The sequence below is a fragment of the Nothobranchius furzeri genome, chromosome 4 (assembly GCF_043380555.1).
Source record: "Nothobranchius furzeri strain GRZ-AD chromosome 4, NfurGRZ-RIMD1, whole genome shotgun sequence".
In the NCBI taxonomy this organism is placed as follows: domain Eukaryota; kingdom Metazoa; phylum Chordata; class Actinopteri; order Cyprinodontiformes; family Nothobranchiidae; genus Nothobranchius; species Nothobranchius furzeri.
The window spans coordinates 10,772,722-10,782,874 of NC_091744.1; the positions used below are offsets into that span (position 1 = coordinate 10,772,722).

At 40.0% G+C, this 10,153-nt stretch overlaps 1 protein-coding gene across 1 annotated transcript in view; it reads right to left on the reverse strand.

The window, feature by feature from the left end:
• Positions 1 to 1,337, reverse strand: part of smad1 (SMAD family member 1) — a 28,433-nt gene extending 27,096 nt beyond the window's left edge. The window contains exon 1 of the mRNA XM_015965752.3: positions 1,204 to 1,337. The gene's annotated coding sequence lies outside the window, so the exon portion shown is untranslated. The remainder of the gene's footprint in view (positions 1 to 1,203) is intronic.
• Positions 1,338 to 10,153: the final 8,816 nt, after the last annotated feature.

The following is a 10,153-nucleotide window of genomic DNA, read 5'->3' on the forward strand; positions in this document are numbered from 1 at the left end:
TCCTATTGATTACAGTGTAAGAATAAAAAGGTGGTTAACTGTCCTAACTGTCCGAACAATAGTCGGAACAACGTACCTATATCTATGTTTTTCGTGAAAAGAACAAGACTTATTAAAATTTGTCTTTATATAATCAGATGGTTTCAACAAATGTAAACACACATTCAAAAACCTCATATTTACATAAAATTGCATGTTTTTGCATTTGTAAAATGACAGATCTTTCGTTTTTCTTCATCTTTTTATACCAACAACTTGTATTTATGAAGTATATATTTTTTTCTAATACAAAATAAAAGCTTTCCTGACACAGCATAGCCAATGAGTGTGTTTGATCTTTTTGAGAGAGTGTGTGTGACATTTAGCCTTGGTATTTTATTCTACTGTCTTACGTGGGCTGTCTTTAGTGAGCGCAAAGTAGATTTCGTTGTACACCTGTGCAATGAAAATAAATTATCTTGAATCTTGAATAAAAATAAATGTCATTTCTTCATCATTTGGTCAATTATGAAGTGTCAATATGTTTTTTTTAATATAATATAGCGTGTGGAGGTTTTTTTTACTCCAAATAAAGCTATTATAAACATTTTTCATTATCTCCATTCATCATGGAAAATACAATCGTTTCAGACTTCCAGTCCAACAAGGTGCTGTTTTCTCTTATTTAATCAGCTTAATGGTAATTTTCCAATTTTAGACAAACACTGAAGTTTTTTGAAGACCACACTTTATTTCCTGGTGGCTACTTTTACGTTTTACGGTTAATTATGTCTAAAGACATGTAACTGTGTCTCTCAAGGCCACCCATTCATCCAAATCCTGCACATTTACATAAATAAAGACATTTCCATGTGTGATTTGGAACTTTAGAGTTTTATTTGATCCTGAAAGCTGTTTTAAAGGTTAATGGAGCTGCTGATGAATGCATACGGGAACTCACCAAATTGTCAGAATAACACGTAGAGTTTTCCCTTGTGCGAATAAAAAGATTTAAAAAACTGCACAATGCTTAAAAGTCTCTCCAGGTTGGATGTGAGTAAAAGGAGAAAAAAAGTTTGAAGCCTCCTAAATTATTCTGCTGAGCTCGCGACCGTTCTGGACTACTTCCTTGAAAACAAAGCTATGCAGTGTCATGACAAAAAAAACAGGTGAAGAACATATGAAAAAGTATCATGTTAAAGGAAAATAAAAACTTTACAGTACCTTTGCTGCCTCGCGTACTGTTTCTGTGAGCGGTGGCCCCTCCTGCGCGTGCCTGCAGCCGCAGTTGAGTCTGCTCGACCTGGCGTCAGTCAGTCGCCAAGCCGTCTCACCCTCCGCCGAGCGCCAGTATCACTCCGCTGGATGCTGCCTGAGACAACACCGAGACCTACTTTTTTTCTTTTTTTTAAACACACGATCGTCAACATTAATTGTGTGTGGAGATGGATTATTTAACTAAAACAATGACTTTTTCACTCATTTACCAGAAGTTCTGATAAGAGTAAATGCTTGTAACTATAGAAACTCACGTGCTTAATGAACTTCATCACTTTAATCCGCAAAATGTCTTAGATCATGATTAAATAGAAAATATATTATAAGTTGTTAAAACACAAGCTGCATTATTATTGTTTATGTTATATATCAAATCAAATGCATTATTCTCTTGGTCCACCTGAGGAAAAGTGCCAAGAACTTGTTTCATGCATGATTTCTGCACATCTTATCAATGGTCTACAAAATAGTCAAGAGTATTTGGCTATTGCAAAGAGTGATGCAATATACCAAAACAGATAGAGCAAAATGGATGGATGGGTGGATATACAGAATTTAATTCTCGTCTACAAAAGCTCTAAATTATAATAAAATGCCTAAAATATGCCTCAAATCATTATATTGCAATCGTTTTATTAAACAGGAGGACACGAGAGGTTTTTACGGCTTTCCTTGGTGTGATTTCCTTTAAGGAACCAAATTTCCAGCTCCTTGCTCAAGTTCAGTGTTTCCACGGAGAACGGGACTAGATTATCTTGAGGACAGGCGGACGGGAACGCTAAACGGAGGAGGCGCTTCGGTGCAGGTGACGTCACGGCGCTGGCGACAGAATGTCTGAGTGAGGCGGGCGCGAGCTGCACGTGAATAAATCTGAGAAAACAGTGCGTGGAGGTGGGGAGGAGGGGCGCGATGATAGTGATGATGAGGATGGGCGTGATGATGAGTGGAGACACAGGCGTCCCAAACTTTAAGCTGGAGGATTCCCTATCACACACACACACACACACACACACACACACACACACACACACACACACACACACACACACACACACACACACACACACACACACACACACACACACACACACACACACACACACACAGCAGCTGCACATTCATTTGACCACATGAATTTATGGTCCAATTACAGAGACGAGCCCACTGAGTTTACACAGATTCTATAGGGTTTTGGTCTATTTTATCTCTCCATAAGGTTGTAATTAACCTGCAGCGCGCTAATTAAGCTAATTCTTGACTTAAATACAAAACAGACTGAGCTTATCCTACAAAAGCACATGAAAAGTGAAGAACAAAATATATGATATAATGTGTCCAGAATAAACAGAGGTGGCTCTAGGGTAGGTCAAGGGGGGAACCAGTGCCACTATCAGTGTGTTTACGTACACATCAGAAAACCAAAGTATTGCCAAAAAAAGACATACATTGTTTTTAATGCATGTAAATGTCTTAGTCTGGTTGAAGGCGAACTGGTTCTGATTTGGCTGAAGCACCCAGATAATGCAATAGCAATATAGCATGAAGGAGTCTTATGCAGCATAGTTCTGGAAACCCAAGTTTTTTCCAGCGTTGTTGTTGTCCATTCCTTCAGCCATTGTGCATATCCTGTTTCAATTCTGTCTGCTTTACTCACGCCAGCATTTGTTTACTATTTGTGTTGCTATAAGCTAACCGAAAGAATGCCAACATGAAAGCGTGCATGTACTACTACTGTGTGGAGTGGATCAAACTTTATTTGAGAGGTTGTGTTTCTAACGTACGTGTAAACTAGGAAAAAGGCTTATTACAATTAGATCAACTCGGATCAACTTAGATGTTGGTCAGTGCGCATGTCACCGGACTGTGTGACAGCTAGCTTTCTTCTCTCCTGCTGAGGCATAGCCTAAGCATTAATAAGTACAGATGTTTTGTGAACATTTAGACTAATGCATGATGTGGAACCACAACAGGATTAATGCATTTATAGAGATGAAAAGAGACACCATATAAATACTCTAATGTTGTTATTAATATAGATAACTATGATATCAAAGAATTTTTTGCAACATAATTAAATTTTGAAACTTATTGAAATGCTTCTGTATCTAACGTAATTTGAACTGAATTGTTGCTATATTGTTTTAATTACAAACAAAATTTGAAGTTACAATGGCCAATCTAGAAATGAGTTAGCTTAAAATATTTTTCTTCTTGCCTCTTAACAATGTTACAACATAATGTAGCTATAAATATATTTAGAAAATTTAAAAAAATCAATGAAGTGGTTCTCTCGCATTTGCCTAAAAACCTCAGCCAATAGTCCGGCTCAGTCCAAAACCAACGATTGGACCATCCATTTGTCTGTTTCACCAACCAGTGCACCAACAGCAACCGGTGTTTAGCGATCTTTTGTTTAGTCTGGAAATGCAGGTTCTAGTATCAGACAGATGTGGTCTAGGGATGATAGCTGACACAAGGGGTGCGAGTTCTGGGACCATATTTGTGTTTGAAAGCTAGTTTGTATTTCAGATTTGGTAAAGGAGCGTTAAAGGCGATGCTTTTAATGCTTTCTTGCATATGTAACTCTCTAAAGCTCTTTTCCCAACAGTACTGCTCAGCCAAAAGTGTCTCAGAACAGCTTGAGTTAACACACTTCAGTGTAGTTGACTTTCCTTACCTGTGACAAACCTAACCCTAATAGGACCTCTTGGACTAAAGCTTAGCTTGTTTTCTGTGTTATGGTTTTGTACCCCACTCATCCGCCTGTTTAGGGTTGTGTTTGGTCGTGTATTCCCTTGTCCATGTTAACTGATTACACTTGTTTCTCACTCTCTCGCTCCTGATTTCCCTCGTGTAGTTAAACCTTGTCTGTGTTTTTCTTCGTCATGGGTCTGTTGTGGTAGCTCATTGCTCCTCCTGTGTGTTTCTCAGTCCTGACGTGGCTTTAAAATAAAGACTACAAGCTCAGTGACCTAGTAGTATGAGTGTCCGCCCTGAGACTGGGAGATCATGGATTCAAATCCACGGTCGGGTCATACCAAAGACTTAAGAAAAAATGGGAACCAATGCCTCCTTGCTTGACACTCAGCATTAGGGGTTCATCTGAGGGATTAAATGACCAAATGCTTCCCGAGCATGGCTGTGTCTGTAGCTCACTGCTCCTCCAGGGGATGGGTCAAATGTGGAGAACAAATTTCACACACCAGCGTGACAACTAATGGGTCTACTATAACTGTGAACGTGCTCGGCTGCCTCCCAGAGGTCACTCACCTGCATTTGGGTCCGAACCTCACTCCATATCATGACAGAATGGACAAGTCCAAGAGGATCCAGCTGTGAGTTCATTACCCTCAAGAAGTGGGGTAATGAGGGAAGCTTAGATATATGAGAGATCTCACGCTGGCGCACCCATTCATTCTCCGGGTGATCTCTCTCCCCCTCCACTGTACCGCCGCAGATAATGCAGCAGACTTTGCACATCCTCGGCTGCCTCCCAGAGCTCACTCACTTCATATCGTGACTATCTGGATAATCCTGACAGAGACTAGGATTGCCCTCTCAATGCAGCGTTTGAAATTCTGTTAAGTCGGGAGTAATAACGTTCATCCTGAGTTCAAACAAGCACCTCTACAGAGTATTTACTGGAGAAAGAGAGTAAAAGTGTCTGAGGTGATCAGCAAAACCCTGTTCTCTACACATGCTGGGGGATGGTGGTGATGATATTTCTGGTTACATTTAGGTTGATTCATGGACGTAATTTTGGGGGGGGGACAGGGGGGACATGTCCCCCCCACTTTTTCCAAAGTCAAGTTTTGACCCCTTCACTTTTTACCATCCAAAATCAATATTACACTATATTAAATTGACACTGGTTGAGCTCTAGGACCAAGCAGAAAACAACCATTTGTGTTGAAGCCTGCTTCCCATGAGAACATACTGTAAAGATACCCCCCAGCCCCGTGTCCCCCCCACTTCTAAAGTGAAAATTACGTCCATGGGTTGATTCACCTTTCAGTTGTCCTTAAAATGACTGTCACACATTCCAAAACATGATTTAAAAATAATAAATAGAAAATGATGGCACCAGGTGTCTCACATTTACTGCATTAATCCAATCAAAGTGGAACAAATCACAGAAAATGTTCATTTATCATGTTTCTTCTCAATCAAATATAAGGCCATGTAAAGCAAAACAGCAATACAATTAAACTCCTTTTACTTTAAATGCTCAAACTCCCCCACAGCAGGATTTTATCTTGGACCCACTAAGAGTCACAACATCAAGAGGTTGCAGATACTTTAAAAGATTTGCTGGCAAATTTGATTACTGGGCAGAGGAGTGTGAGCCACCCTCTGTTTATGCAGCATAAAGGCATGCACAATGCAGACATTTGCATTTTTGAAGCCACTAACATGAACCAAATTACATTTTAGACTGAATAAAGTATATCTGGCTGTGGCTTGATGCTTGATGTTATGATGCTGTATTACTTATTTGACCTTGTTTATCTAATTATTGCATCAGGAATAAAAATCTGCCTGAAAACCTCTCCTAATAAGTCTTTTTATAGGACAGGCCATAATATCACAGCTGTGTTTCTTGTTTTTTTTTTTTAGATATTGTGAATAGAAAAAGAATTCTTACATGTTCTTAGGCTATGTAGGACAAAAATTACATCAACACCACCTTGTTTTTAGCAAAAAGATCCAGTACATGGTCAAGCACATTCATAGGCATGCCAAGTCCACAGGTGGCAATAGGTCTCTAAATTGTCTGCGTCTTTATCGGAAAACATTCCTTGGACATGGAATAACTAAGTGGTGGGGAATCACCATCCTGTGTATTGTCCTTCGCCTGTGGTCTTCTACACTGAGCTTGTAAAAACAAGCAAATATAAACACAGATTGCATGCATGATGTTGGAGCATATTTGTCGCAGTGATGTTGCTAAACCTAAAAGCCCAGTCAGTTATGACTGCAAGCAAATGCTGACAATGGAGAAATCGCAAATATCCACCAAGATTCTTTTTTAGTGTCGTTTATCTTTACTTTAGTGTGGATAACAGGCCACACTGTCTGTGGGTCGACAGGCCAAACCATAGACTTTTTTGCCTGCTTTGTGTGATACCCATCACTGTTTACAGGGTCTTAAGCCTAAATTATACCTCTCTGTCTGCGTGGGTGCGGAGACATGCAACACTATTATGTGTTGGTGCATGGGCTACCCAACTCGCAGAGGCCGACGAAAACTTGCCCAACTTTTTAACTATCAGTTGAAAGTGATGGAGATCGCAAGATTGTGATTGGTCAGGTTGCTGCTTCCTTTAAATTCGTCAATAGCACCGCTATTGTCCCCTCAAAAAATAAGATATTTAGCTCCAGACACGAAACACATTCAAGAATTCTTCGCAGAAAAAGTCCACAAATATGAAAGTTTATTCACCCGTGACTGAAAGAGTACAAAGATACGGAGCAAGCGTTTTATTCGTGCACAGAAATGACAAGAACCGTGGGTTTAGAGGTGCCGATCGCATGAAGAGGAGAATGAGGGACAAATTCATTTGTGTTAAAAAAAGTACCTGAAATACATTAAAACAGAGTAAACACAGTAGCACATACATTGTCTAGGAGTGAATACGTGATTGTAATGGTGGCAGGATACCCCAGATAAGTTCTACACCCTCTGTTGTCCTGATGGGGACTCCCCAGGTGACGGAGAACATCTCCACTAGTGTGTGGGCACAACTTCACGCTCGAGCTAATGGAGAAGTATAAACAAGGCTTCAGGCTGAGGGGAGTAGTTTCAGTTAAGTCCTCGTTGTTGAGTCGTCACACTCAAGGGTGCAAAAGGGGCATGATCAACTTCCGCATCTGAGAGTCGAGACACCTTAAGCACTCGCACCCCAGGTCGGGAATTGAAGGGCGCAAGGGTGGAAGTGTGACTATTGGGATTGGGCCTAACTCATGTCTACTCACAGACCCTCCCAAAACTGTGATTCGTTCCTGCCTCACCTCCTTTGACAGTGCTCCCTAAGTTACAAAATAAATATTGTCATTATTTCTCTTACCTTGTGTCCTGAACTGATCCTGTTTATGTCTTGGGTCAAACATACAAATCCGGCCAAACTCGAACTAACAGATTAATCAAAAATGTACATCTATGTTTGATTTTAATTTTTCTGCATGAAACCGAGCACACTGCAGCAATCATAGGAAGGTTGCTGCATGCATTTTACAGACGCCTGTGATACTAATGCAACAGATGCCATTTTGTTGAAGGTAAGAAATTAAAAACAAAATAAATACTACAAAGCCATTAGAACATGGTAACCGATTTTTATTAGTCATTTCTGATTTGTTGTCAAAAATTAGCGTGCAGATACTAAAAAAACGAGTAATCACATATGATTGTGTTTTATGAGATTTGATCATAACAGTGATTCCATCATTTCTCAAAATGAGATATTGGATTGAAAATCTTGCACGAAAGATGGAAAGTGAAATGCATTAATTGAAGGAATTCAAGGCTTTGAATCTATCACGGACCGTCAAGAAGCTCATTTGCACAAATAAAAGTAGCCATTCAGACCATTTTTAAGTCCATGAAAGCAAAAATATGGAGTGATAAAAAAACTGTTGGTTTGTGTCAACCTGAAGAAGGTGGTTGTGTAAAACCTAAGAGATTCATAGGATCAGGTGCAGATGTTAGAGGAAGCTTCTCAAACAGTTTGGTACCAACCTGCTCATGCGCTCGTCTGATTACACATCTAGCAACAAACAAGTTCATTCAGTCACTTTTCTTTTTGATTCTAGTGCTATCACAGTTCAGTAAGAAAGTCCAAATCAAACACGAGTGCATGGCGGGTCGATTCTTTCATCTGAAAAGAAAAGCTGGTGTTCTTGAAATAGGCAAGTACTTCTTTTCTACATTAGGACCCTACCAGGACAAGACCTACTGGACCAAGAAGCTGCCGACAAAGTCTGAAGACATCAGTAGTATGCTCTTATTTGGTGGGAGTTCACTCAGAGATGGAACGTTGGAGAGCTGCCTGTCTCTGGCCAGACGGAAGAAGAGCGGGCTCAGGGCTCAGGATTGATTACAACATTAGCTTCAGAGACTTAGATAATTTGGCACAGGAATGAAACGCCTAACGATGACTGACACACACTCATAGATGGCACTCCTTCAGGCTCGCAGTTCCCTTTGCCTTCCTAGTGCTGCTGGCAAGCCTGCTACATTTTTTGCAGCAATGTGAAGCACGGCAGTGGTGCATCAAGCCAGATCTTATTTCAAACGGGTGTCTCGCTTGGCTCGGCCTTTTGCATGTCCTTCTAGAAATAATATTGAGGTTACTAATATTTGAACGCTGTCTCCAGGGGCTCTTGGCTTACCTCTTTCACCTTTTACTGCACGGAAACAGCAGACGCACCAATCAGAGGGTAGGGTACTCTCTGTGGTTGTTCTAGTTTATCGTTTTCTCAGTTCACAGCCAAATGGTGAAGATAAATATTCAGTGTTTTTGCTCAAATGAACAACGTAACATTCACAGGCCTGATCAGAGGGTTGAGCCCTAAATGATGTTCTAATTCTTATGCAAAGTAACACTGTCTGCTTACCTTCACTTCAGCCCAATATGGAAGGAGGTCTGTATGGGTTTATTGTGTGGAAGAGCCCAAGTCTGCTGTTTTAGCTCTTTATTTCACTCAAAGCAGTCTCAAATATGGTGGTGACATGTTAAGAAACTATCCCTAGCTGACAGAAGTCTCTTGGGGTCTTGTCACATGGTGTTCTCTCACCTGTATCTTGTTCAGCTCTCCAATACATTAATTTATTAAAATGTAATGATAATGTTAGATATTTGACACACATGTGTATTATTTGGCTGTTATTATTTATTGTTACTGTCCTACGCTATTTTGTAAAATGGAAAAAAGAACAGGTGCTAAAAGGGCTCCTTGAGGAACACCAGTGGTTATCATGGGAGACTGATGTATGGATTTTTAATGGGACTCAATGAGTTCTGTGGGGTAAATAATTTCTATTCCAGCTCAAGGACATGTCACTAAGGCAAGGCAAGGCAACTTTATTGGTATAGCACCTTACAACGGTATAGAACTGACCAAAGTGCATCACAGACATTAAAAACATTCAAAACAATACACAACATAAAAATGCACAAAAACTAAAACCTAAGAACTAACACTGATAAAACACTAAAACGACTCTCATGCTGGGTTAAAAGCCAAATCATAAATGCTGTTTTAAGTGTTTTTGGAATCAAATTTATTTCTGGACAAAATCTGATGTTTAAAGAGACAGAGTGTAGTTTTTACCTTTTAATTTCTGGAAATATCAATCAAAATATTGTTGAAAATGAATTAAATGATGCCCAGTTGTTGAAAAATATTTGCGGCTTCATAAAATATAAACATAAAAAATCAGGTCCAAAATACACGAGAGCAGGTCTAAGTCTCTCAGCGACGCCATATTAGATGCCATGTTTCCTTATACGGGAGCCCATGAGGACAAAATGCTTTTACTGATTTGTAACAAATGGATACAAAACTTTCATCATTCTTGAATGTTGTTGTTTTATGCATTTCTCTCTTCACTTGTTGCCAGTGATGAAAGGGAGTCTGATGTGCTTGTCGTTTTGCTAAAGTTTTTTACCCTAATGGGCATCCATTGGTAAGGTCTTACTCCAGCACAAAAATACTGCTTGCTTGGAACAATTTAGGTATTTACTGTCCCCTATCGCCGGAAAAATACATTCACTTCAAGATTTAGAGGAGGGTTATTCTGGTCTTTCAAGGCCACTATCCTGCTTGCTTTAGGCATATATGGGCCATTCCCATCTGTACCGGGTCGGCCCGGGCTGGGTAGCCCCAGTCGGCC